Raw genomic sequence first — 26,327 nt, forward strand, 5'->3', positions numbered from 1 at the left:
GGAAATGGTTCTGCTGCTGCCATTTACAGCTACTCCTGATCAATCTTTTGTTTCTTAACCTGTCCCATTACCACCCTCCTTGCCTTGCACCATCATCCCTTTTGTCATTTAATCACTCGTGCCCTCTACCTTATCACAGACCTTCCCTTTTGTTCTTTCTTCCCTCCCCCTCCTTTCCCTGGCTCTGTACTTGCTCAAAAACTTTAATTCTTTTAACATCTTCCAGTTCTGACCATAGGCCTTCGACCTGAAACGCTAACTCTGTTTCTTTCTCCACAGATGCTGCCTGACTTGCTGAGCTTCTCCAGTATTTTCTGTTTTTATTATAGAAAGACAGTCTGCATGCTTTCTGTTGAGAATCTTACAGTTGTATTAAAGCTACACCACAGACTGAATGAGCACTTCTAGTGTAGAGCCTTACTTGTTGGGGTACATATTGGGAAATTGCAGATTCACTTACTGACAATTTTCCGTAGATGGAAAATCATGGAGCATTACCTGTGGTTTCCTAAAATGCGCTAGGCTCCCTGCCAGGAGTGTGCATTCAGAAAACTGACCCTCTTTAACCATGTTTAAGATGTAAGGATTTTAATAAGTTAGAGGTCAGGGAGAATTTTGTATGAGCAAGCTTGAATTTAATGGCATTTGCCACACTGGACACCTGGGATGAGGCATGTTCCCCCAACAGTGCTTATTAATACCATACTTTTGAGTTTAAAATGCGCGTAGCATTAGTATTACTGATTGCTTTACTTTGGCATTATTAGTGCATGAATTGAAGAGTTTGGTGCAATGTGTTTTTCAGCTGTTTCTAATGCCTGTGCAGAAATAGTTCTTTGGTGATCGTGAGGGTCTCCAAAAGTAACGGGGTAGAAATTGCTCAGAGCACCAAACCAATACTGCTTGCCGCTCCATAGATTTATACTAACCCACAAACTTACCACAGTCTTTTCTTCGGCCACTTCCTCGAATAGGAAGCGGAGAAGAGCCCAGCATCAGTTCAAGCGAAGCTAGGACCCAAGGAGAAGCAAGAGGATCGATCTCTCCCCTCGACCGATCAGATTACAGCATTTTTGATAGCTGCTTTTGCAAGCTTGGAACGTTAAAACAGGAAGTGAAAGGTACAGCATTTTAAGTCAATGTAAAAACAGTTATGGACAGGAGTAATGAGACTCCACGTTTTTAAAAATTAATTTTTAGTTGTTTGGCAGTCATTAAGACTTAAAACTTAGTTTAGACTTGTATTTTTAAACGTACCTGTTTGGTGGTGTAATTAATTACTTTCCAGCTGGGCAGATAAGCAAGTTTGCGATTTTTCAATGATTTCTCTGATTGCAGTGTGCGATGGCCCTTTAATTCGAAACTGACATATTGCCGACTCTCTGTTATTTCAGGAGCAATTTCTGCCCCAAGAAGCTTTTCAACTGAAAGGTCTTTTCAGCTTGTTAAGTGGCTGTGAATAGTCCATTAAGACGATCTTTCCCTATCTTGCAGCCTTTTTGAGGGATCTCCATTTTTTTTCTGTTTCATGACAAAAAAAACTGGCTTAGTCCACTTGTGGCAGAGGGCCATGCAGTTTGCCCCAGAAGTCACTGAACTGTCTTTAATTTGTCACACTGCTTGTCCGACATCCAGTACTGGATAAACAGAAAAGGTACAATTCTAAAGGGGGTGCGGGAACAGAGAGACCTGGGAGTATATGTGCACAAATCACTGATGGTGGCAGGGCAGGTTGAGAAAGCAGTTAAAAAAGCATTCAGGATCCTGGGCTTTATAAATAGAGGCATAGAGTACAAAAGCAAGGAAGTCATGATGAACCTTTATAAAACACTGCTTCGGCCACAACTGGAGTATTGTGTCTAACTCTGGGCACTGCACTTTAGGAAGGATGTGAAGGCCTTAGAGAGGGTGCAGAAAAGATTTACTAGAATGGTTCCAGGGATGAGGGACTTAAGTTACGTGGATAGACTGGAGAAACTGAGTTGTTCTCCTTAGGGCAGAGAAGCTTGAGAGGAGATTTGATAGAGGTTTTCAAAGTCATGAGGGATCTAGACAGAGTAGATAGAGAGAAACTGTTCCCATTGGCAGAAGGGTCAAGAACCAGAGGACATAGACTTAAGGTAATTGGCAAAAGAACCAAAGGCGACATGAGGAAAAACGTTTTTAAGGAGCAAGTGGTTATGATCTGGAATAAACTGCATGATGGGGTGGTGGAGGCAGATTCAATCGTGGCTTTCAAAAGGGAATTGGATAAGTACTTGAAGGAAAAGAAATTGCAGGGCTACGGGGAAAGGGCGGGGGAATGGGACAAGCTGGATTGCTCTTGCAGAGAGCAGGCACGGGCTCGACGGGCCGAATGGCCTCCTTCTGTGCTGTAAACTTTCTAAGATTCTACGAAAATTTCTTCCAACTAAATATTGGGGAGACCGAAGCCATTATTTTCAGTCCCCGCCACAAATTCCGTTCCCTAGCCACCAAATCCATCCCTCTCCTTGGCCTCCGTCCGACGCTGAACCAGACCGATAGCAACTTTGGTGTCCTATTTGACCCTGAGATGAGCTTCTGATCATATATCCGCTCCATCACCAAGACCACCTACTTCCACCTCTGTAACATCACCTGTCTCTGCCCCTGCCTCAGCTCATCTGCTGCTGAAACCTTCATTCATGCCTTTGTTACCTCCAGACTGGACTATTCCAATGCTCTCCTGGCTGGCCTCCCATCTTCCACCCTCCATAAACTTGAGCTCATCCAAAACTCTGCTGCCCATATCCTAACTCGCGCCAAGTCCTGTTCTCCCATCACCCCTGTGCTCGCTGACCTACATTGGCTCCCGGTCCAGGAACGCTGAGATTTTAAAATTCTCATCCTTGTTTTCAAATCCCTCCATGGCCTCGCCCCTCCCTATCCCTGTAACCTCCTCCAGCCCTACAACCCTCCGATATCTCTGCATTCCTCCAATTCTTGCCTCTTGCGCATCCCCGATTTTAATCGCTCCACCATTGCATTCAGCTGTCTAGGTCCTAAGCTCTGGAATTCCTTCCCTAAATCTCTCCCTCCCCTCCTTTAAGACGGTTCTTAAAACCTACCTCTTTGACCGAGCTTTTGGTCACCTGTTCTAATATTTCCTTATGTGTCAAATTTTGTTTGATAATCCTCCTGTGAAGCACCTTGGGACATTTTATTATGTTAAAGGCACTATATAAATACAAGTTGTTCTTGTTCTGTGTGCTGCACAGTCTTGAGATCAACCGAGGCCTAGTCCCAGGTCTGCAAGAGAAGTAGGAGCAACTCATGGCAGAAGAGGAAAATCAGCACACAAAACAGCCAAACAGCAGAGACACCAGGACGTGGACGCAGATTAGTTCATTTGGTTCTGATTGCTGACTTTTTCAATAGAAATATAAACACATGGCCCTTTCAACAGGGCGCCTTTGTGCAATCCATTCAGTTGAACTCCTTTTCCCTTCCTTGACTGTTGTTACTGTATGTACTCTAATAACTCCCTTGGGTTTTTACATAATTGTAATAACAAAAATCATAGTTACACAGAAAATATGTGTGTGGTAATGTGTCAAGTGCTGTTCTTTTGTGCATGATGTGCTAGCATAATGTCCTCTACCTCATGATCTATTTCTATGTGAACATCTAATGGAAGGGGGAGATGTAGGGGTTAATTGCAAGGTCTGCTCAGTAGCTCCTTGAGATTCTGCTGGCACAACAAGTTACATCGATGTAGCGCCTTTAATGTAGAAAAGCATCTCGACATGCTCTTGAGGCCTCAGCAACTGCTGCAGCATTTAGCTGTGGTTTCACTGAAGAGCCTAAAATGCTTTGGGGGAGTGGGGGCATGAGGAGCCTCCTGCACAGAGCCACATGCTGCCACCTTACCGGCCCTTACATGACAGATGCCTGTCGTTATGGTGCCGTGTACTTCTGCTTGAGGGTAGGTCCTCTGTGAGAGCATAGAGCAATGTATGGGTCTCTGAATTCCTCCATAACACTTGTTCGCAATCTTGTTCTGTTGAAGCTGTTAACTGTAATGTTTTGGATTGTCTACAGCGTATTAGCAGCAAGAGAAGAATCCATGAGAGCCTCCTCCTACACTATTTCAGCATACATCCATGGTTAAATGTCAGCTTATCCTGTACAGAAAAAAATATTGACATTAGAGCAGTGAGTTAGCTATATGACCTACCAATGTATCATGCAGAGACTCAGGTGCAGAAGCAAGATCCTGTTTTAATTCAGCCCATGGGAGGGGAGGGTCTAAATCCCCGAGCACTGGATGTGCAAGACCTCTGTGCCACCATGGCCGGTCCTCGGTCAGCCTCCATTCATGCCCCTTCATCACTGTACTCCATGTGATCCCTCTTATGAATCATTGTCTAGGTCATCCTTGGTAAGTGTATCTGGGAAGGTGCTATCTTGAATTGGTGTTGAGTCTGTTGGTGGGTTGTTGATTGTTGGATGGTTTTGTGGAGTCTCCAAAGAATTAGAATTTTGGGGAGTTTGGAAGGATTCACATGCATTGATGCACCAGTTACGAATGTTAAATTTTAGAGTAAAAATATCCTAAGGCACTAATTAATAGATGCGACTCCACACTTAGCTCAGCCTCACCTAATCTGAGGTCTTGTGGCCTGTTACATCCATAACCATCGCTTCTAAAGTGGTTAGCACATGGATTTATGGGTTGCCGCCTCCAGTCGCTATTGCTCCATAGACTCATAGAATCTTACAGCACAGAAGGAGGCCATTAGGCCCGTAGTGCCTGTGCTGGCTCTTTGAAAGAGCTAATCAATTTAGTCCCACACCCCAACTTTTTCTCCATAACCCTGCAAATTAGTCCTCTTCAAGTACATGTCCGATTGCCTTTTGAAAGTTACTGCTTCCACCACCCTTTCAGGTAGTGCGTTCCAGATCTTAACAACCCTCTGTGTGAAAACATTTCCCCCCATTTCCCATCTAGTTCTTTTGCCAATTGCTTTAAATCTATGACCTCTGGTTACTGACCCACTTGCCAGAGGAAACAGTTTCTCTCTACTTTCTCTATCAAAACCCCTCATGATTTGAACACCTATTAAATCTCCCCTTAACCTTCTCTGCTCTAAGGGGAACAATCCCAGCTTCTCCAATCTCAACACATAACTGAAGTCCCTCATCCATGGTATCATCCTGACAAACCTCCTCTGTCCCCTCGCCAAGGCCTTGACATCCTTCCTAATGTGTGGTGCACAGAATTGTACACAATACTCCAGCTGAGGCCTAACCAGTGATTTGTAAAGGTTTAGCTTAACTTCCTTGTTTTTGTATTCAGTGCCCCTTCTTGTTAAGTGTCAGCGCGTGTTACCAAGGAGAAAAATACAGGTATCTCTTTGTTTCTCCATTACACCCTCCACAAGGGGCATTATAAGTGAACGTTGGCCCAGTGCTGTCAATTCCTATCTCAAATTGCACACTCCTCCTAACTCTAACAAAACTATGAAGGCTGAGGTCCAGGCCATCAATTTGACCTGTTAATGCAGGTTCATTACGAACACTGTTGACTTAAAAAAAAATTCTTCAACACTTTTTTCAATCACTGAGGTGAGTTACAACCCATTTATTGTCAGCCCATCGACTATAACTACAACTTTCTGAAGTTCTTTAGTTCATTAGCATGACTAACAGTTTGTCATGCAAACAGAAATATGATTTTAAAAGATTAGTCATGTTTCTGGTTGTTTAATACCTGACTATCAGTTGACAAAGGTACACAGGAACCTAACACAATGTTTGACTTGATTAGTTAATAATGTTGATTGAGGAAATTTGTTTTGGTGAATGACCAAACAGTGATTACATATTCAATAGAACAATCTTAGGAACACATGAACCCAGCAGTAACTCTTTAATTGTTTAACCAGTGATCTATAATCACAGTCAACTGTAGTGCTTCAGATCACAGTCTCAAGTGTTGCGTGTAAAAGTAATTAACGATTATATTACACTTGTGATGGTTGATAGTATGTAAAATGTTCAATGAAGTGGATCTATTGGAGCTAAACATTATCCTGGGTGATTTAACAATATTGCCTTCATTTAGCAGCAGTTAAAACTATTGCAGACAACACAACAATCCTCTGTAGTTTTATGAAGGACGCTCAACTTCTATTGAATTGGGCTTAGTGTGAAAGAAATGAAGCTGCTCTACTTATGTGATGTATTTACTAATTCATTATGCGTGTCATGTCATGTACTTTAAATTATTTACTGGACAATGCGTCAGTATTGATGTTGTAACCTTTCCAATTGAAAATTATGGTGGCATGTCAAGGGCAGATTCTGGAGGGTTCTGTGCACTGGTGATAGGAAATGCTCATATCTGTGGATGGATTTGCTGTGTCAAAAGAAGAATTTAAAGTGCATATCTATACTTGAAGAGTAACATTTAAGGTAGATGGCATGGAGTAAGATTAATGTCTTTATGGTTTAGTTTTATGTCATAGCATTATCTTTTGTAATTAGCTGTGAGAATTTGAGATTTCATCGAATCATACAGCGCAGCAGGAGGCCATTCGGACTACCACACTTGTGCTGGCTCTTTGAAAGAGCTATCCAATTAATCCCACTCTCCTGTTCTTTCCCCATAGCCCTGTAAATTTTTCCCCTTCAAGTATTTATCCAATTCCTTTTTGAAGTATATTATTGAATCTGCTTCCACCATCCTTTCAGGCAGTGCATTCCAGATCATCATAGCTCGGTGCATAAAAAATATTTTCCTCATGTCGTCTCTGGTTCTTTTGCCAATCACCTTAAATCTGTGTCCACTAGTTACTGACCCTTCTGCCACTGGAAACAGTTTATCCTTATTTGCTCTATCAAAACCCTTCATGATGTTGAACACCTCTATCAAATCTCCTCTTAACCTTCTCTGGTCTAAGCAGAAAAACCCCAGATTCTCCAGTCTCTCCACGTAACTGAAGACTTTCATCCCTGGTACCTTTCTAGCAAATCTCCTCTTTTTTTATTCATTCATGGGATGTGGGCATCGCTGGCAAGGCCAGCATTTATTACCCATCCTTTCTTGCCCTTGAGAAGGTGATGGTGAGCCGCCTTCTTGAACCGCTGCAGTCCGTGTGGTGACTGTTCTCCCACAGTGCTGTTAGGAAGGGAGTTCCAGGATTTTGACCCAGCGACAATGAAGGATCGGCGATATATTTCCAAGTCGGGATGGTGCGTGACTTGGAGGGGAACGTGCAAGTGGTAATGTTCCCATGTGCCTGCTGCCCTTGTCCTTCTAGATGGTAGAAGTTGCAGGTTTGGAAGGTGCTGTCGAAGAAGCCTTGGCGAGTTGCTGCAGTGCATCCTGTGGATGGTACACACTACAGCCACAGTGCGCCGGTGGTGAAGGGTGTGAATGCTTAGGGTGGTGAATGGGGTGCCAATCAAGCGGGCTGCTTTGTCCTGGATGGTGTCGGGCTTCTTGAGTGTTGTTGGAGCTGCACTCATCCAGGCAAGTGGAGAGTATTCCATCACACTCCTGACTTGTGCCTTGTAGATGGTGGAAAGGCTTTGGGGAGTCAGGAGGTGAATCACTCGCAACAGAATACCCAGCCTCTGACCTGCTCTTGTAGCCACAGTATTTATGTGGCTGGTCCAGTTAAGTTTCTGGTCACTGGTGACCCCCAGGATGTTGATGGTGGGGGATTCGATGATGGTAATGCTGTTGATTGTCAAGGGGAGGTGGTTAGACTCTCTCTTGTTGGAGATGGTCATTGCCTGGCACTTGTCTGGTGCGAATGTTACTTGCCACTTATCAGCCCAAGCCTGGATGTTGACTAGGTCTTGCTGCATGCAGGCACGGAATGCTTCATTATCTGAGGGGTTGCGAATGGAACTGAACACTGTGCAATCATCAGCGAACATCCCCATTTCTGACCTTATGATGGAGAGAAGGTCATTGATGAAGCAGCTGAAGATGGTCGGGCCTAGGACACTGCCCTGAGGAACTCCTGCAGCAATGCCCTGGGGCTGAGATGATTGGCCTCCAACAACCACTACCATCTTCCTTTGTGCCAGGTATGACTCCAGCCACTGGAGAGTTTTCGCCCTGATTCCCATTGACTTCAATTTTACTAGGCTCCTTGGTGCCTAGTAAAGGTTTCGTATAACTTTCTTGCTTTTGTACTCTATGCATCTGTTAATAAAGCCAAGGGTCCCATATGCCTTTTTAACAGCCTTCTCAACTTGTCCTGCCACCTTCAAAGACTTGTGGAGATACACCCCCAGGTCTCTGTTCCTGCACCCCTTTAAAATTGTACCATTTATTTTATGTTACCTCTCCTTATCTTCTTACCAAAATTAATCACTTCATACTGCTCTGCATTAAATTTCATCTGTCATGTGTCTGCCCATTTCACCTGTCTGTCTATGTCCTGCTGAAGTCTGTTTCTATCCTCCTCACTGTTTACTACATTTCTGAGTTTCATGTCATCTGCAAACTTTAAAATTATGCCCAAGTCCAGGTCATTGATATATATCAAAAAGAGCAGTGGTCCCAACACCGACCCCTGGGGGACACCATTGCACACTTCCCTCCAGTCTGGAAAGTCAACCATTCACCAAAACTCTCTGCTCTCTGTCCCTTAGCCAATTTTGTATCCACGCAGCCCTTTCATCCCTTGATCTTTAATTTTGTTATTCTGTGGTACTTTATCAAATGCCATTTGAAAGTCTATATACACAACATCAAGCACACTATCCTCATCAACCCTCTCCGTTACTTCATCAAAGAACTCAATAAAGTTAGTCAAACACGATTTGACTTTAACATATTAGATTGAAAGTTACAGGGCAGGAAAGATGTGTGTGCTTCAATTTAGTCACTGAGTTTGAACCTGGAATAATTCAATGGCACTAAATCTGAGTTGAGACTTTTTCACTCACCAATGCCTGCAAATGCCGTAGACCAGTATAGCCTTTACTTTGTGAAGCTCATTATAGTGCCTATCAGACATTATTTCTCCCATAACCAGATTTATATTGTTAGATGTCACCCATGCACGGAATATATACAATAGGCATGAATAGATCAATTATCGTTAAAATTTTGGATCATTTGATCTGTCCCACTCATCTCAAAAACTGCTTCCAAGTCACTGAATTTACCGCCTCAGTAGTACCAATGAAAACTTGTCTTGCCTCTATATGCATGACTTTAGCCCAGACTTCTTGAAGAACTGAAATTTAGTGTGTGAGAAATTTGTACTCAACCCGCATCAAGCTGATTATAGCAGAGTTGAATGTAAACCTGATAGAATCGTCCAGATTTAGGTGAGTTGAGCTTTTCAGCCTTGTACCCTAGCAAATAATTGTGAAATTATAAATTAGAAGATCTAGCAATTATAGGCAATATTTGTCTTAAGAATACTTGAGAAGACCAGGCATGATGGGCCGAATGGCCTCCTCCTGAGCTGTATCATTCCATGATTTTATGAAGACAATAATCCGCAACCTGAAATAATTTTTTATGCAAATAAGGAAAAATATAGAGAGAGGGAACGTTTACAAAACTCCCAACTTCCTTGATAATATTAATGCATAAGACAATCTGGTTAAATCACAGCCATTAGGTTCTTTGATCCCATAAAGGCCTGACAGCAACAGCTGCGATTTAAAAAAAACACAAAATCAAATTTAAAACTGTCAGAGTTCAGTTATGGGGCAAACTAGATCTGGAATTTGTCCAGACTCATTTCAGATGAAGACTGATGTGAAGAACTCGTTTAACACGTTTACCATTTCCTATTCTCCTATAATATTTCTACCCAATTTCTGCCACTTAAAGGACCTATGTCTTCCGTACTATTGTCTACTTCCTACATGGGTAATGACGCAGAGCAGGAACAGCTCTGAGGAATTTCGCAGCCATCATTTTTGCAATTCCTAATCTGCTATTCTAATGGCTCTTCTAATACGTGTTTGCATTATCTCCAACGGACATTTGTACTACTCCCGGACCTCACTTATTGTTTCTGTTTTATCTTGAAAAACACATTTTCTTAGCATCTAGGTTATTTTTCATCCTTTAATTTAGCAAATGTGGTCTTGGGTCTTTTTGTTTACCTCTACTAATTTTTTAATCAGATTTTCTGTTGACACCAAACTGTGGGGCCATGAAACTGGAGCAGGATCCGCACAAATTAAGTAGATGGACAAAAATTGGAACATTATCTCAAAATATGGACTGGAATTCACATTGGTAAAGAAGATATGAAATGTGTCCTACTTTAAGTGGTTTGCTAAATTGGGAGATTGAGCACAGCACGTGCAAAAATGCTGCTCCACTCGCTAAACATCCACTTAACCAGCATCAGTAACACAATGAGGCATTCCAGAAGTTTAGTGTGCAATGTTTGTGAGAGGAACAGCCCAGGCTCAAGATGTTCAGATCTTATTAGATGGCACGAGGGCAACCAAAGTGTTGTCTACAGAGCAGGAGGGTGAGGCACCAATGCCCAGAGGCTGAAGCAGGCACGGGAAGCCATCGCACAGCAGTTCAAAACAAGCTCATGTATCAGATGTCAGATATAAACAAAAGCGGTGAGGTGAAAAATGAGAATAGAAACAAATTTCCTTGGAACTTCTCCCACTCCACTGCCGTAACTTCGTCGGGAATCTCGTAAGTGACAGGTGCCGGATGAGTTTTTTAAGATACCTTAATATACTTTACGCTCCTGCTAAGCATCTACTTAATTTTGCTACGTTAAAGGCGCTATGTGAATGCAAGTTGTTGCTGTTAACCCAGATTGTTCCAGTAACCTGTTGCAAATGCCAGCTCTCAAACATTCTGTAGGCAAGGTATGTTACATTCAGGTAAGCTATGCCTTCAATCAAAAAACTTCAATATACACCCAATAATATTTGTTCAAAAGCAAAATACTGCAGATGCTGGAAATCGGAAATAAAAACAGAAATTACTGAAAAACATTCAGCAGGTCAGGCAGCATCTGTGGAGAGAGAAACAGAGTTAAAGGGCATGATTTTAACTTGGATTTTATGTTGGTGGACGACATCGGTGGGGGGAGGGTCCAGCCAGCATCGGGCTTGGTGGGGGGAGGTCCAGTATCAGGGTGGGGGGGCGGTCGTGGACGGCCAGCCGGCTGATCACGGGGTCATATCACACCAGGTGAGCCTGTTGGGCCTGGATGAAGCACTCCTGCTTTTCTGGACCCACAAACAATACAATAAAGGCACTCACCTCATGGATCTGGCCCTTCCCGCCTGCTTTAACCTGACATGAATCAGAAGCGATGGGAAACCCAAACAGGTAAAGTTATTAAAATAATTTTACTTTTGTAATACACAAAAACTATTAAAAACTATTTCAATGAGGTAGATTGCCCCTTGAAGTATCGGCCCGCTGGCTTTAAGTGGGGGCGGGACTTCCTGGTGTCTGTTGTGCGCCCGCATCCAAACGTGCCTGGGTCAAACCCGCAAGCGGGCGCGTTGGAGCCGAGATGCGGTCCCGCTCCAAAAAGCTGTTATTTTAACGTGCCACCTGCCCCCAACCCATCCGTTCTTGGGGGTTAAAATTGCCCCCATCGTTTCAGGTCCATTATCCTGCAGGAAAATGGCCAACTTCAACAGAAGGCACAAAGCACAGATGGCAGGAGGGACTGAGGAGCTCCCTCTTTCAAAATGGCTATCACAAACATCAGTGCTGGGAAGGTATAGATAACATTGGTGACCAACACTCAGGCAGAAGGAGGGAATTACTGTCCAGGTTTGTATAATTATATTGGGTATATTTTTTTTTAAAAGCTGCAAAGCAGAGCCGATGTTATGCGATGTACTATCTGCACAGCAACAACAGTATGCCTAACTATATGTACAGACGTATCATGTGCTCTTCTATTCTTGTAACAGATGTGGCACAGCCCTAGGAGCAGCAAGCTGGATCCTGTCGCTCACGAACCTCACCACAACACTCGCATCTCCACATTTCAAGCATGTACTGGCACTGAAAGGTACACTCTGGAGGGGTCACTCTTCTAAAATCAATAGACTACAGGGTGAATCATTTGTCCCGGGCATTGTAGACCCTTGCAGAGAGGAAAAGAAAACATGAAAACAGATTAGAGAAAAGAAATCTGAGCTCCATGACAAGCCTGAGGAAACAGCACTGAGTAAAAGTTACAGGATAGCAGGGAAAATGAAGGTAGTCATGTTTGTCGCACTGCAGAAAGGAAACTTGCTGTAACCAATTGGAGATCCACACCATTTCATTTCATATAGTTTTGTGCTTCTTCATAGGAATTTAGTAATGCGTAAATTTAAAAAGCCAGTGGTTGAAATTCTGCTTCACGGGGAGAACAGAGAATGGGAGGATCATCTGATGGTGGGCCGAAATTTGGGATGGAACCCAGGTTTCTGCCTTACTTAAACCCCGATCCAAATTCGATCCAAATTCTGGTCGGGGGCGGGGTAGAGAATGCAGGCAAACATTCTACTCACCACCCCCGTCCCCCAATGTCTCAAGGAAAGGCATTTCTAGCATGGTGGAGGGGTTCCTGGTCTGCTCCAGGATTTCCACACATTACGTCCTCATTAGTGCCAATGATACTCTCGCCGGTTATTAAGGACCGAGTAAAGGCCCCAAGGCTGCACTAAAGAAAGGTAATCAATTGCAGAGCGGATCAATTACCTCCTCCATTTAGCCCATTTAATCACTGAGGGAATAAGAACAATTTTCATATCTTTGAATCTTCAGCCCTTCCCCCATCAGAGGGGCGTGGCATTACTCCAAATTATATTGCCTGCAATTTTCTGATTTGCACTTGCGGCTGGCGAGACACCTTACCATGGAGAGAGACCATCTGAACATCTACCCTGAAATTAATCCTTTATTTTTCAGAAGCACTATCTTTTTTTCTGTATCAGGGGGAAAAAGAACTTACCTTATCACTTCCTCATGAATTACTTTTGCTTAGTCATGGTTGTTACGCAAACAAGCTGTGCACAGCAAGGTCCCACAAATAGGAAATGAGATGGATGACCAATTAAACTATTTTTGGTAGAATCATAGAATCTTACAACACAGAAGGTGGCCATTCAGCCTGTCGTGCCTGTGCTGGCTCTTTGAAAGAGCTGTCCAATTTAGTCCCGACCCCAGCTTTTTCCCCATAACCCTGCAAATTAGTCCTCTTTAAGTTCATAAACTTGGTAGTGTTGTTTGAGGGAGGAATTTTGGCCAGGATGATGGAAAACTCCTTGCTCTTAATCGACTAGTGCTATGAGATCTGAACAGGCAATCGGGGCATTGGTTTAATGTATCATCTGAAAGAAGGCACCTCCAGCAATGCAGCACCCCCTCAGTATCGCACTGAAGCATCAGCCTAGATGGTATGCTGAAATTCTGGAGTGACATTTATTGCAACAACATCCTGAGCTTGAAAGGGGATTGAAAATGGGAAAAAGGAAACTAAAAAGACTGAATTATATCGTGATGACTGACTTGGTAATGGTCTGTTAAATTTTAAGACTGTGACAAGACTGATTTTTTTTAAAAGGAAAGTGCAATGATATGAAATGATTAAATTTATTGAGCAACCAATTCAAATTAAATTAAGAAAAAGTGACAGCCACTGCTATCTGTTGCCTGTTACGTGTATAAGCATCCAGATTTACACTAGTTTGTGAATTGCTGGTGAACAGTAGAGGCTGAAACCTGTTGGGGTTCAGGGCATGTCTGTCAGCATCGGCAAAAAGGAAAATGACCATTCTGGGCGTGGACCCTTCATCAGAACTCACAGTGGTACTGAATTCTGAAAAAAGGTTTACACCCAAAATGTTAACTTGTGTTTTGATGGACCTGCAATGTATTTCCAGACTGAAATTTGGGGTTGCACAGACTCATAAAACACTACACCGAATTGGCAGATACTAAAAGTGCAATATCGATATTCATACATATGAAAAAGTCTGTTTTGGGTTAATTAACTAATTGCCCTTCATAACAACGTCTTTTGAAGCAAAATGAGAGCCTATTCAGTGCTGAAAAACAAAGTCTTGGTTGCTGACTAAGTAAATTCATGCAACACCTGTCCCACACCATTATCCAGAACTTCAAACATTCCTTCCATTTGACACAACAAACTACTTGTATGTCTTCTAATCTGGTATACCGTATTTACCGTTAGGCGTGTGCTCCTCTACACTACAAAGACGAAACACAGATTAGGTGATTGATTTGATCAACACCTCCATTCTACCCGTAAGTTTGACCCCAAATTCCCTGCAGCCTGCCATTTTAACTCCCCCTTCCATTCCCACTCTGATCTCTCTGTCCTTGGCTTCTTACACTGCTTCAACAAAACTCGTGAGTTTCAAGAGCAATGACCTAGAAATTCACTGACGCCATGCCCGTTTTATAAGCTTCCAAAATGGCGGGCGGCGTGCACGGGCACATTCGATGCCGGAAGTGCGCCACCACTGCCTTATTGGTAAAGGCTGAAGTTTCGAAGTCCAGGGCCCGTGCCCAAAATGGTTAGGCCCTTTGTATATGCAAATAGGTGGCCTAACGCCTGTTTCAACAACAACAATAACTTGTATTTATATAGCGCCTTTAACGTAATAAAACATCCCAAGGTGCTTCCCAGGAGCGTAATGAGACAAAATTTGACATCGGGTCACATAAAAAGATATTAGGACAGGTCAAAAGGGTAGGTTTTAAGGAGCGTCTTAAAGGAGGAGAGAGAGGTAGAACAACGGAAACGTTTAGGGAGGGAATTCCAAAATTTAGGGCCCAGGTAGCTGAAGGCACGAAAGCCAATGGTGGGGTGAAGGAAATCCAGCCCAAAACTGGCTTGACCTGAACGCAGCCGGCACTGGGCCTGCTGTGTTCCAGATAACCAAGTCTACGCGCTGTCCTTAGAGGGACTGGTGGAGGCCGCCACCAAAAAGGTAAGTTTAAAAAAAAAATACTTACCTGAATGTGGAGCTGTTTCTGGACTCCCCCCGACACCCAGGACCTACCTGAGGGCAGCTGCCAGCAACGCAGTAGTCCAAAATTTAAACCCGTTTCACTTGCGTGTCCTACTTAAATGAGGCCCAACACTGAGTGTGCCTCGAGGCCTCCCCACTCCAGTGTTGGGATCATTCCCACTTTGTGCCAACAGGCCAGCGCTATCCAATCTCACCCCCAATATCTTTCTCCTATAATCCTCCGGTCTGAACACTGACTCCAGTAACTTCAGACTGCAGCTTTATCCTCATTACAGTATTGCTGGTGACTTGGGAGTGGGTCTGTCATTGTATGGGGGGAGTGGGGGATAGATGGGCTGGCATTTTAGGTCGGGGGCGGGTAACACTTCATCAGAAGAGTGCTGACAGAGGGGTTGCGCCCTCCCTGTTGCTTCTCATTTTAGAGCTGTTGAACCCATTGTACATCTATTTAAATTTCAAGCCCGTTATATTTCAAACCTGATCCCCGGATTTGCTATGTTTTCCATCCCTCCCCTTTTCTCAAATTTTGCTTAGGCCCGTCACTTCCTTTGGGGGTAGATTTTGACTTTGTGCAATAGTGTAATACGGGCGATAGCGAATCGCAGCCCGTTTTACATCTCTCCCGGATTTTATTTCCTTTGACTTCAATAGAAATAAAAATCAGGAGAGATGTAAAACGGGCTGCGATTCACTATCGCACAAAATCAAAATTACCCCCATTGTTTCTTCAATGTCTTTCATTTCTTTAATGCTTCTTAACTGAAATGATCTGCTACATCATTCAGCAATCATTCCACTGATACGTTTTTTTTTCTCTATTGGCTTGTCGGTTTGTTTAATTCCTTCCTCTTCTCCCTTTTTTTCTGATTCTATTAGCTTTATGAATAGCTTTATGATCTTGTTACCCAGCACGCAAAAGAAATCTTCCTCCCAGAAAGCTAAATGCGGAAGTTTGTAAGAGAATTTGCCGGTCTCTCGTTTACCCATTCTGAAAAAAGGATACTGACCAAAAACATCAACTGTCAAAACCTGTCCATTTTTGTTTCAGATTTCCAGCATTTTGCTTTTTAATAGTAAATTCAGTTGGTTTCATACTTTTGCAAAACTTTCTATTATTAGCATAGCATAACATAACACAAGGGCAAAACTTTGCCTGATCACGTACCCGAATTTTGAAGTAACTCCAGTCCTGTTACAAACTTCCGCATTTAGCTTTCTGGGAGGAAGATTTCTTTTGCGTGCTGTGTAACAAGATCATAAACCTGTTCCTTACAAACAGGTTTATGATTTTGCTCCACGTAGCCCACTTAAAGGAAATCTAAGGGAGTGCTGCATTGTCGGAGGTGCCGTCTTTCGGATGAGACGTTATACCCGTCTGCCCTCTCAAGCACGTAAAAGATCCTAGGGCACTGTTTGAAGAAGAGCAGGAGAGTTCTCCCCGGTGTCCTGGCCAATATTTATCCCTCAACCAACATCACTAAAACAGACTATCTGGTCATTATCACATTGTTGTTTGTGGGACCTTGCTGCGTGCAAATTGGCTGCGGCATTTCCTACATTACAACAGTGACTACACTTCAAAAAAACTACTTAATTGGTTATAAACTGCTTTGGGACATCCTGACGTCATGAAAGGCATTATATAAATGCAAGTCTTTCTCTTCTTTCTTTCCAGATTTTGAAATCCCACTATTCCGTTAATTCTTTGAAGTGCATAGGAAGGATATAAAAGGACATGGGGATATGGCGATTGGATTAGAGTAGATAGCCCCAGTTGAAAAGTTAGTACTGATACAGGCACAATGGGCTGTAATTTCTGTGGGTCTAGTTTCATATATCCTTGAGAATGCCACATACATATAATTCAATACTTTCTGCCAGTATGGAGAATTCACAAAGAATTATCTAGTCCTTACTGACTTAAAGATACAAATCTATACAATGGAACAACCAAGTTCTTTTGTGTTGAAGGTACACTGCTTTTAATTAAATTAACGTTGCTCACAATATACAGCCTGGCCTTTAAGTGAATGAAACCAGCAAACTTTGTGACGGGGGCTCTTTTAAGCTTTGATTTCAAGTTGCATCATCAAGGAAATGCTGATTATTGTTCACTTTGGGTAATAAATATTGCTCCAATCAGTTCACTTCTGAATTTAGCTTCCACTGAAACAGTCAGGCTGTTTCAAAGGCAACCTATAGTAGTAGTAATTATTATTAGTGCAACAACAACAACAACGGTAGCATAGTGGTTATGTTACTGGGCTAGTAATCCAGAGGCCTGGACTAAAATCCAGTGTCATGAGTTCAAATCCTGCCACGGCAGCTGGCGAATTTAAATTCAATTAATTAAATTCAATTAATTAAATAAAAATCTGGAATTAAAATACTAGTATCAGTAATGATGGCCATGAAACTACCGGATTGTCGTAAAAACCCATCTGGTTCACTAATGTCCTTTAGGGAAGGAAGCCTGCTGCCCTTACCCAGTCTGGCCTATATGTGACTCCAGACCCACAGCAATGTGGTTGATTCTTAATTGCCCTCTGAAATGGCCTAGCAAGCCACTCAGTTGTAAAATCTCGCTACGAAAAGTCATAACAAGAATAAAACCGGACGGACCCCCCGGCATCGGACCACTAGGCACCGGACACGACAACGGCAAAACACCAAGCCCAGTTGACCCTGCAAGGTCCTCCTTACTAACATCTGGGGACTTATGCCAAAATTGGGAGAGCTGTCCCACAGACTAGTCAAGCAACAGCCTGACATAGCCATACTCACAGAATCATATCTTTCAGCCAATGTCCCAGACTCTTCCATCACCATCCCTGGGTATGTCCTGTCCCACCGGCAGGACAGACCCACCAGAGGTGGCGGTACAGTGATATACAGTCAGGAGGGAGTGGCCCTGGGAGTCCTCAACATTGACTCTGGACCCCATGAAATCTCATGGCATCAGGTCAAACATGGGCAAGGAAACCTCCTGCTGATTACCACCTACCGTCCTCCAGTCCTCCTCCATGTTGAACACCACTTGGAGGAAGCACTGAGGGTAGCAAGGGCACAAAATGTACTCTGGGTGGGGGACTTCAATGTCCATCACCAAGAGTGGCTCGGTAGCACCACTACTGACCGAGCTGGCCGAGTCCTGAAGGACATAGCTGCTAGACTGGGCCTGCGGCAGGTGGTGAGCGAACCAACACGAGGGAAAAACTTACTTGACCTCGTCCTCACCAATCTACCTGTCGCAAATGCATCTGTCCATGACAGTATTGGTAGGAGTGACCACCGCACAGTCCTCGTGGAGATGAAATCCCGTCTTCGCACTGAGGACACCATCCAACGTGTTGTGTGGCACTACCACCGTGCTAAATGGGATAGATTCAGAACAGATCTAGCAGCTCAAAACTGGGCATCCATGAGGCGCTGTGGGCCATCAGCAGCAGCAGAATTGTATTCCAGCACAATCTGTAACCTCATGGCCCGGCATATTCCTCACTCTACCATTACCAACAAGCCAGGGGATCAACCCTGGTTCAATGAGGAGTGTAGAAGAGCATGCCAGGAGCAGCACCAGGCATACCTAAAAATGAGGTGCCAACCTGGTGAAGCTACAACTCAGGACTACATGCATGCTAAACAGCGGAAGCAACATGCTATAGACAGAGCTAAGCGATTCCACAACCAACGGATCAGATCGAAGCTCTGCAGTCCTGCCACATCCAGTCGTGAATGGTGGTGGACAATTAAACAACTAACGGGAGGAGGAGGCTCTGCAAACATCCCCATTCTCAATGATGGCGGAGTCCAGCACGTGAGTGCAAAAGACAAGGCTGAAGCGTTTGCAACCATCTTCAGCCAGAAGTGCCGAGTGGATAATCCATCTCAGCCTCCTCCCGATATCCCCACCATCACGGAAGCCAGTCTTCGGCCAATTCGATTCACTCCACGTGATATCAAGAAACGGCTGAGTGCACTGGATACAGCAAAGGCTATGGGCCCTGACAACATCCCAGCTGTAGTGCTGAAGACTTGTGCTCCAGAACTAGCTGCGCCTCGAGCCAAGCTGTTCCAGTACAGCTACAACACTGGCATCCACCCGACAATGTGGAAAATTGCCCAGGTATGTCCAGTCCACAAAAAGCAGGACAAATCCAATCCGGCCAATTACCGCCTGATCAGTCTACTCTCAATCATCAGCAAAGTGATGGAAGGTGTCGTCGACAGTGCTATCAAGCGGCACTTACTCACCAATAACCTGCTCACCGATGCTCAGTTTGGGTTCCGCCAGGACCACTCGGCTCCAGACCTCATTACAGCCTTGGTCCAAACATGGACAAAAGAGCTGAATTCCAGAGGTGAGGTGAGAGTGACTGCCCTTGACATCAAGGCAGCATTTGACCGAGTGTGGCACCAAGGAGCCCTAGTAAAATTGAAGTCAATGGGAATCAGGGGGAAAAATCTCCAGTGGCTGGAGTCATACCTAGCACAAAGGAAGATGGTAGTGGTTGTTGGAGGCCAGTCATCTCAGCCCCAGGGCATTGCTGCAGGCGTTCCTCAGGGCAGTGTCCTTGGCCCAACCATCTTCAGCTGTTTCATCAATGACCTTCCCTCCATCATAAGGTCAGAAATGGGGATGTTCGCTGATGACTGCACAGTGTTCAGTTCCATTCGCAACCCCTCAGATAATGAAGCAGTCTGAGCCTGCATGCAGCAAGACCTGGACAACATCCAGGCTTGGGCTCATAAGTGGCAAGTAACATTCGCGCCAGATAAGTGCCAGGCAATGACCATCTCCAACAAGAGAGAGTCTAACCACCTCCCCTTGACATTCAACGGCATTACCATCGCCGAATCCCCCACCATCAACATCCTGGGGGTCACCATTGACCAGAAACTTAACTGGACCAGCCATATAAATACTGTGGCTACGAGAGCAGGTCAGAGGCTGGGTATTCTGCGGCGAGTGACTCACCTCCTGACTCCCCAAAGCCTTTCCACTATCTACAAGGCACAAGTCAGGAGTGTGATGGAATACTCTCCACTTGCCTGGATGAGTGCAGCTCCAACAACGCTCAAGAAGCTCGACACCATCCAAGGTAAAGCAGCCCGCTTGATTGGCACCCCATCCACCACCCTAAACATTCACTCCCTTCACCACCGGCGCACTGTGGCTGCAGTGTGCACCATCCACAGGATACACTGCAGCAACTCGCCAAGGCCTCTTCGACAGCACCTCCCAAACCCGCGACCTCTACCACCTAGAAGGACAAGGGCAGCAGGCGCATGGGAACAACACCACCTGCACGTTCCCCTCCAAGTCACACACCATCCCGACTTGGAAATATATCGCCGTTCCTTCATTGTCGCTGGGTCAAAATCCTGGAACTCCCTTCCTAACAGCATTGTGGGAGAACCGTCACCACACGGACTGCAGCGGTTCAAGAAGGCGGCTCACCACCACCTTCTCGAGTGCAATTAGGGATGGGCAATAAATGCCGGCCTTGCCAGCGACGCCCACATCCCGTGAACGAATAAAAAAAAACCAAAAAAAAACTTGTATATCAAAGTTTCTCAAGCTGCTTCACAAATCGGGGATATAACTCTTGTTCAAAATTAAAGCCCAAGGAAAAATCCAAAAGTACCATGGTATACTTCTTTGTTCTGGGACATTAAGTTTGGTAAATTGCTCAGCAACAAAATAATATTGTAGAACAGCTTTAAAATATCACGCTATAATAAAAACTACAGTGCTCTTTTGATAGAATAATGGTGGACAGAGAGGCCTAGTGGCAAAGTAGGTCAGTGTAGCAATGGGTTGTGCCCTGGAATAGTGGGACAATGGTTTGTTCCCTAAATTGTTCGTGTGGTAAGTTACTACACGGTACTGTTTCATTTAAAGAGGTGCAGGGCAATGGTGACGTGATTCTCTAGAGTGAAGATAGTAAAAATAGTAAGTTTGTCCCCTTTGTATTGCTGTTGGGGTTGCTATGTGTGCCAAAGATAGCATGTTGCATATATTACATTGTCAGCCTTGGCTCAATGATAGCACTCTCACCTCTGAATCAGAAGGTCATGGGTTCAAGCTTCAATCCAGAGACTTTTGGATGAGACGTTAAACCGAGGTCCCATCTGCCCTCTCAGGTGGATGTGAAAGATCCTAAGGCATTATTTTGAAGAAGAGCAGGGGAGTTCTCACCAGTGTGCTGGCCTATATTTATCCCTCAACTAATATCACTAAACCAGATTATCTGGTCATTATCTCATTGCTGTTTGTGGGAGCTTGCTGTGCGCAAATTGGTTGCCGCGTTTCCTACATTACAACAGTGACTATGGACATGATTTTATCAGGGAGCGGGGGTGGAGGAGGTGGAATTCCCGACGGGAAACCCGGAAGTACCCTGATTGACAGGCTGGCCTCAGTCGGACGGGAGAAGAGGAAAGACGAGGATGCGAGCAGGTAAGTCTTAGATGGGGGGGAGGGAATCATCGGAGGGGGGGTCGGGGGTCACCTAGGCGGGTTGGGGGCAGGTTTTAGATTTATAAAATTTTTACTGCCCCGCCCCCAACCCACCCGCTTTTCCGAGTTAAAATCATGTCCTACATTGTAAAAGTACTTCATTGGCTGTTAAGTGCTTTGAAACGTCCTGAGGTCGTGAAAGACGCTGTAATGCAAGTTCGTTCTTTTAATAATTTTGTTGGTATTAACAGAGTGGTGTGAACATCTGCCTCTGTTCCTGAGGCGAAACAGGTGTGACACAATATAGTGCACTGACCCAACATTAATTGCTTTTTGCTTGTTACCTGCTTGCTAAGTAGCAATTAACGTGAAAAATGTACATTTTGCTCAGGATTTATATGATCAGCACATCACCTGAATTTGAAGCTGACGTAAGAGCACCGGAGGGAATTGGTATCATTCAAGCGTAGCAGAGCAGAAGATAGCTTAAGGAACTAATCAAAGAGGGGTCATTTGGTGGACACAGCAGCATGGGTATTACATCAAGCATCTCAATGCTAGATATTTTTGGAGAAGAAGAAGCAGCAATAGCAGCTGACGTTGGACCCAGGAGATTCAAGGCCATCGGAGGCAGACCCTTGGGATACTACTGCCAGAGGCAGGGTGAGCACTATTGACTATCTGGATCTTAGTGAATAACTAACTGCGTATAAGGCTGTGCCTTGGCAAAAGCATGTTATTAAACATGTCAGCTCCTGGAACCAGACTTGCAGCCATGGACCAACGTCCAAATGGCACTCTCAGTAGAACTGAAGTTGACCAACACACTAAACTGCTGCATCAATGGGTGAATGTTTCCAGGCAACAACCGATTTGGATCAACCAGTATGCAATTCACTGCTACATCACTGAGCTGGCAGATGCTCTCTTTCCTCACGCATCGAAAAGTACAGCTGCAACACTGTAGCTTCAGCTGGTGAGGCAGACCTACTTTTATCAGTGATGGCATCCCCAAATACAAGGTGCCATTGATTATACACATTGTGTCATTCCTACAGGCAGTGCCTTTCCCTTTTATTAGCAAAAAGGGCCCACAGCTTGTTTAATATTCAGATATTGGGTTTTATTGCACAAGACTAAGGGGTTGAATTTTCATGGGTGCTCTCCCGGTCATCTGCCATAACTTTGGGGACCGATCCCCAGAAACCCCAGAGAAGCGCTTCAAAAGTAGCTCATTGGCTGTGAAGCATTTTGGGACGTTCTGAGGTCATGAAAGGCGCTTATGTAAATGCAAGTTTGTTCTGTCTTTCTTTCTAGTGTGTCATGTTCTTTTCCATTTACAACTGTAAAGTGATGCCATAATGGAAGGAATAGTTATGGATGCTTCCTTCAAAGTCTCCTGAGGACCTGGACCTGCTTGCAAATTCAGCTGGCAGTGAACGCTGCGTGTTACATGGCCCAGACTATCAAAGAGTGCCTATTCCAGCTGAGAGGCTATGTGATTTATGAACAGATCAACATAAAAAAAATTCAGGGAAATTCCTCTTTGACCTCTGAAGGTAATCAAACAAGTTCCAGTGTCTGGGAGACACACCCTCCAATAACCGCCTACCTTTTATATGCAGTTGCGTTGGCAACATCCAGGAATATATCCCTTTTGAATGCTTGCAGCAAATATGCACCCATTGTAAGAGCAGACAATTTGTTCCATAGGTTGATGACTCTCTCTAACCTAGTTTTAAGCTTATATAACTCATTTTCCTGCCCCCATGTCCTCCCTAACCTAACTAAGCTTATAGCCGATTCACATGAACCAAACCTAATCCTTTCATTATTTTAAAGACCGTCTCTCACTTTCCCAGAGGTAGGTGCTGGTAAAGTACTGTTGACCTCAATGCCTCAACCTCATCAGTGGGAGTCTTCCTGACTGATGCTCTGAGAGTGTTCCATACCCATGAACCTGAGGTCACTTTTACAAATGCTATTAAATTATTTGTGGCTTCATGGCAGCAGCAATCAAGGGCTAGGAATTTTCTTGTCAGCTGCTCCCATTCCACTTCCATAACTTTGCTGGAAGTGTAGCGGAAACTCAGTTTACGATAGTGGAGTGGGAACAGCTCTGAGGAAATACCTGGGCAAAGAATTATGCAGCCAAGGTATAAACTGGAGTTCCCGAACAATGCATTGCCCATGTAGATGAATACTCAGAATAGCCCTCTATAATATCATCAAACAGTAATCATAAAGTTATGTCCTAACAGAGTTTTACTAAATGTTACTGCTGTACTACAACTATTTTATCGATGTGAAGCTGTTTTTGGGGGGCAAAAGTGGAAGTATAACTCAAGAGTTACATCCTAATCCAACTCCTGAAACTGAGAGGTATGAGACTACCTATCTCACATCAATAGGCTTTGCAGTTCATGTCATATACCTGCAGTCTGGTGCCAAGCCCTGTTTGATTTCCTGAGCACTTGATATATTTGGTATGGAATCTTTTTCAGGTTAGGAGAGAAGCGCTGCTACTACCAGCTTTCTTCTAAAATGAAGGTGCATCCAGCAGTATAACTTGGATCCATCAGCTGCACATTGCATCCTACAGACACCAGTGTCTGTCATATAAACTCAAACAGCAGCTTCACATTCCTGCGTCAGGAGAAAACTCATTACAAGAGATTGAATCCTTTTAGCTAATTGGCTGAACACCTCTTCAAAGCAAGGATGAGATTAGTTTCACAACAAAGTTTAGTTGATTAAAATTATCAATTTAGATTAGAATTTCTTTTTACCTAATTTGAAGGTGCTCTCCTGCTTGTTTGTGAATTCCAATTCTTTGATTCAAATTAATGCTGCAATCTTTTTGCCTCCTTAGTCTTGACAGAACTGAAGTGCCATGGGAAGGAATGGGGGCGGGAGAAGAATCAGGGAGAAGAGATGGAAAGGATTTTAACTGGCCATTTCATTTGATTCAGAGTATTTTCAAAGTCTATTTTCTTTATGAAACTCATCACAAAATGGATATCAAGACAAAATACCTAAAGCAACATGGGTCGAGAGCCTAGGAATTAGTGTTGGGATGTTTATTGTTTCTAATTCAGATCAACAATTTGTATTCAGAACCCAATGCAAACTGGTCAAATCCACAATTGATAACAAATTGGGAGATGCAGTTCAGGAACAATAAAATGAGTGAGATCATATGGAGGCAATTCCTTTTCCCTCAAAGAGTAATCAACACCATGGAACAGACTCCCAGGTTGGGTAGAGGGCGCAGAAAACACTGAAATCATTTAAGAAATAGTGGATACTATGATGGGGGAACTATAGGATCTTTCAGGATAGGACGAATGATCTTTCTCATCCATATCTATCTTGTGACCATAATTTAGTTAAGTCATTAATTTTAAAACTGAACTAGAAACTAAGTTCTATTTATTTATTTCTTGGGACCAAAGCTTAGGCAGTTGTATAGAATAGATACATATACAATGTAACTCTTCCATGCATTTAAACAAGGCAAAGTAATGACATAGGTAAACCTTAAGATCTGACTGCAGATCTGAAGAAAAGGCATAATTCACTAAGGATTAATGAAGTTTTTATTTATCTCTGTCTTATCCAATACCAACAATCTTTGCTTGGATTATTGAGCACACACTTGGAGTACTGTGCACAGTCCTGGTCTCCATATTATAAAAAGGATATAGAGGCACTGGAGAAAGTGCAAAAAAGATTCACAAGGATGATACCAGAACTGAGAGGATATACTTCTCAGGAAAGGCAGAACAGGCTGGGACTCTTTACTCTTTAAAAAAAAAGAGAAGGCTGAGGGGTGATCTGATAGAGGGCTTTAAGATTATGAAAGGGTTTGATAGGGTAGACATAGAGAAGATGTTTCCACTTTTGGGGGAGACTAAAACTAGGGGCCATAAATACAAGATAGTCACCAATAAATCCAATGGAGAATTCAGGAGAAACTTCTTTACCCAAAGAGTGGTAAGAATATGGTACTCGCTACCACAAGGAATAGTTGAGATGAATAGCATAGATACTAATTAAGAGAAAGCTAGATAAGCACATGAGGGAGAAAGGAATGGAAGGGCATGCTGATAGGATTAGATGAGGAGGGGTGGGAGGAGGTTCGTGTGGAGCATAAATGCTGGCATAGACCAGTTGGGCCGAATGGCCTGTTTCTATGCTGTAGACTCGACGTAACTCTATGCTCTTGACAAAGTGGTTCATTTTCAAGTATTTAGTTCCCATCACATAATGAGTGCAAATTCATCTTTGTGTGGACACCTGTTTTTACATTCATTCATCAAACATATGCCAAAGCAATCATCTGCTAAATTAAAGAGCTGCCTCATTACCGGCTTCTTGTCACTGTGACTAAGTAAACAAAACCCCTTCATTTTAGCTGATCAAAAGAATGTTGAAATGAATGAAAAATTTTTTAATATATTGAAGTGACCAGCTTGAAAGAGATAAGACAAATAACTGCCTTCACACAACTAATGATAGGACAAGTTCTAAATGTAAAGCAGTCTGTTACTTTTGACTTGCATTGAAAATATGGCTTTAAGACCGAAGATATCGTACAAATGAATCATTTTAACGTTAAATTGAGTATTAATGGTGAATAATACAACAATTTGTGTTTATAAAGCTCCTGTAGCATAGCAGAACACCCCAAGCACATCACAATGTGGGAGTCAATGATGTAATAAAAACATAGGCAAGGAACAGAGTATCATCACTGGTATTAACTTCTAATAGCATAAAATACAGACCATTAGCATAATCATATTAATAACTGATTACTTTTTAAGTTCATGTCTTACTAATATTAGCTTTGATTCTTTAGTAATGAATC

At 43.5% G+C, this 26,327-nt stretch overlaps 1 long non-coding RNA gene across 1 annotated transcript; it reads left to right on the forward strand.

Annotated features, from left to right (window-relative positions):
* The first annotated feature begins 1,004 nt into the window (after positions 1-1,004).
* Positions 1,005-26,327, forward strand: LOC137334946 (uncharacterized). The gene is made up of 4 exons (XR_010966277.1): positions 1,005-1,121; positions 11,914-12,014; positions 21,846-22,117; positions 22,772-26,327. It is a non-coding gene; the product is annotated as an uncharacterized lncRNA (long non-coding RNA).

The sequence above is a fragment of the Heptranchias perlo genome, chromosome 18 (assembly GCF_035084215.1).
Source record: "Heptranchias perlo isolate sHepPer1 chromosome 18, sHepPer1.hap1, whole genome shotgun sequence".
Classification (NCBI taxonomy): Eukaryota; Metazoa; Chordata; class Chondrichthyes; order Hexanchiformes; family Hexanchidae; genus Heptranchias; species Heptranchias perlo.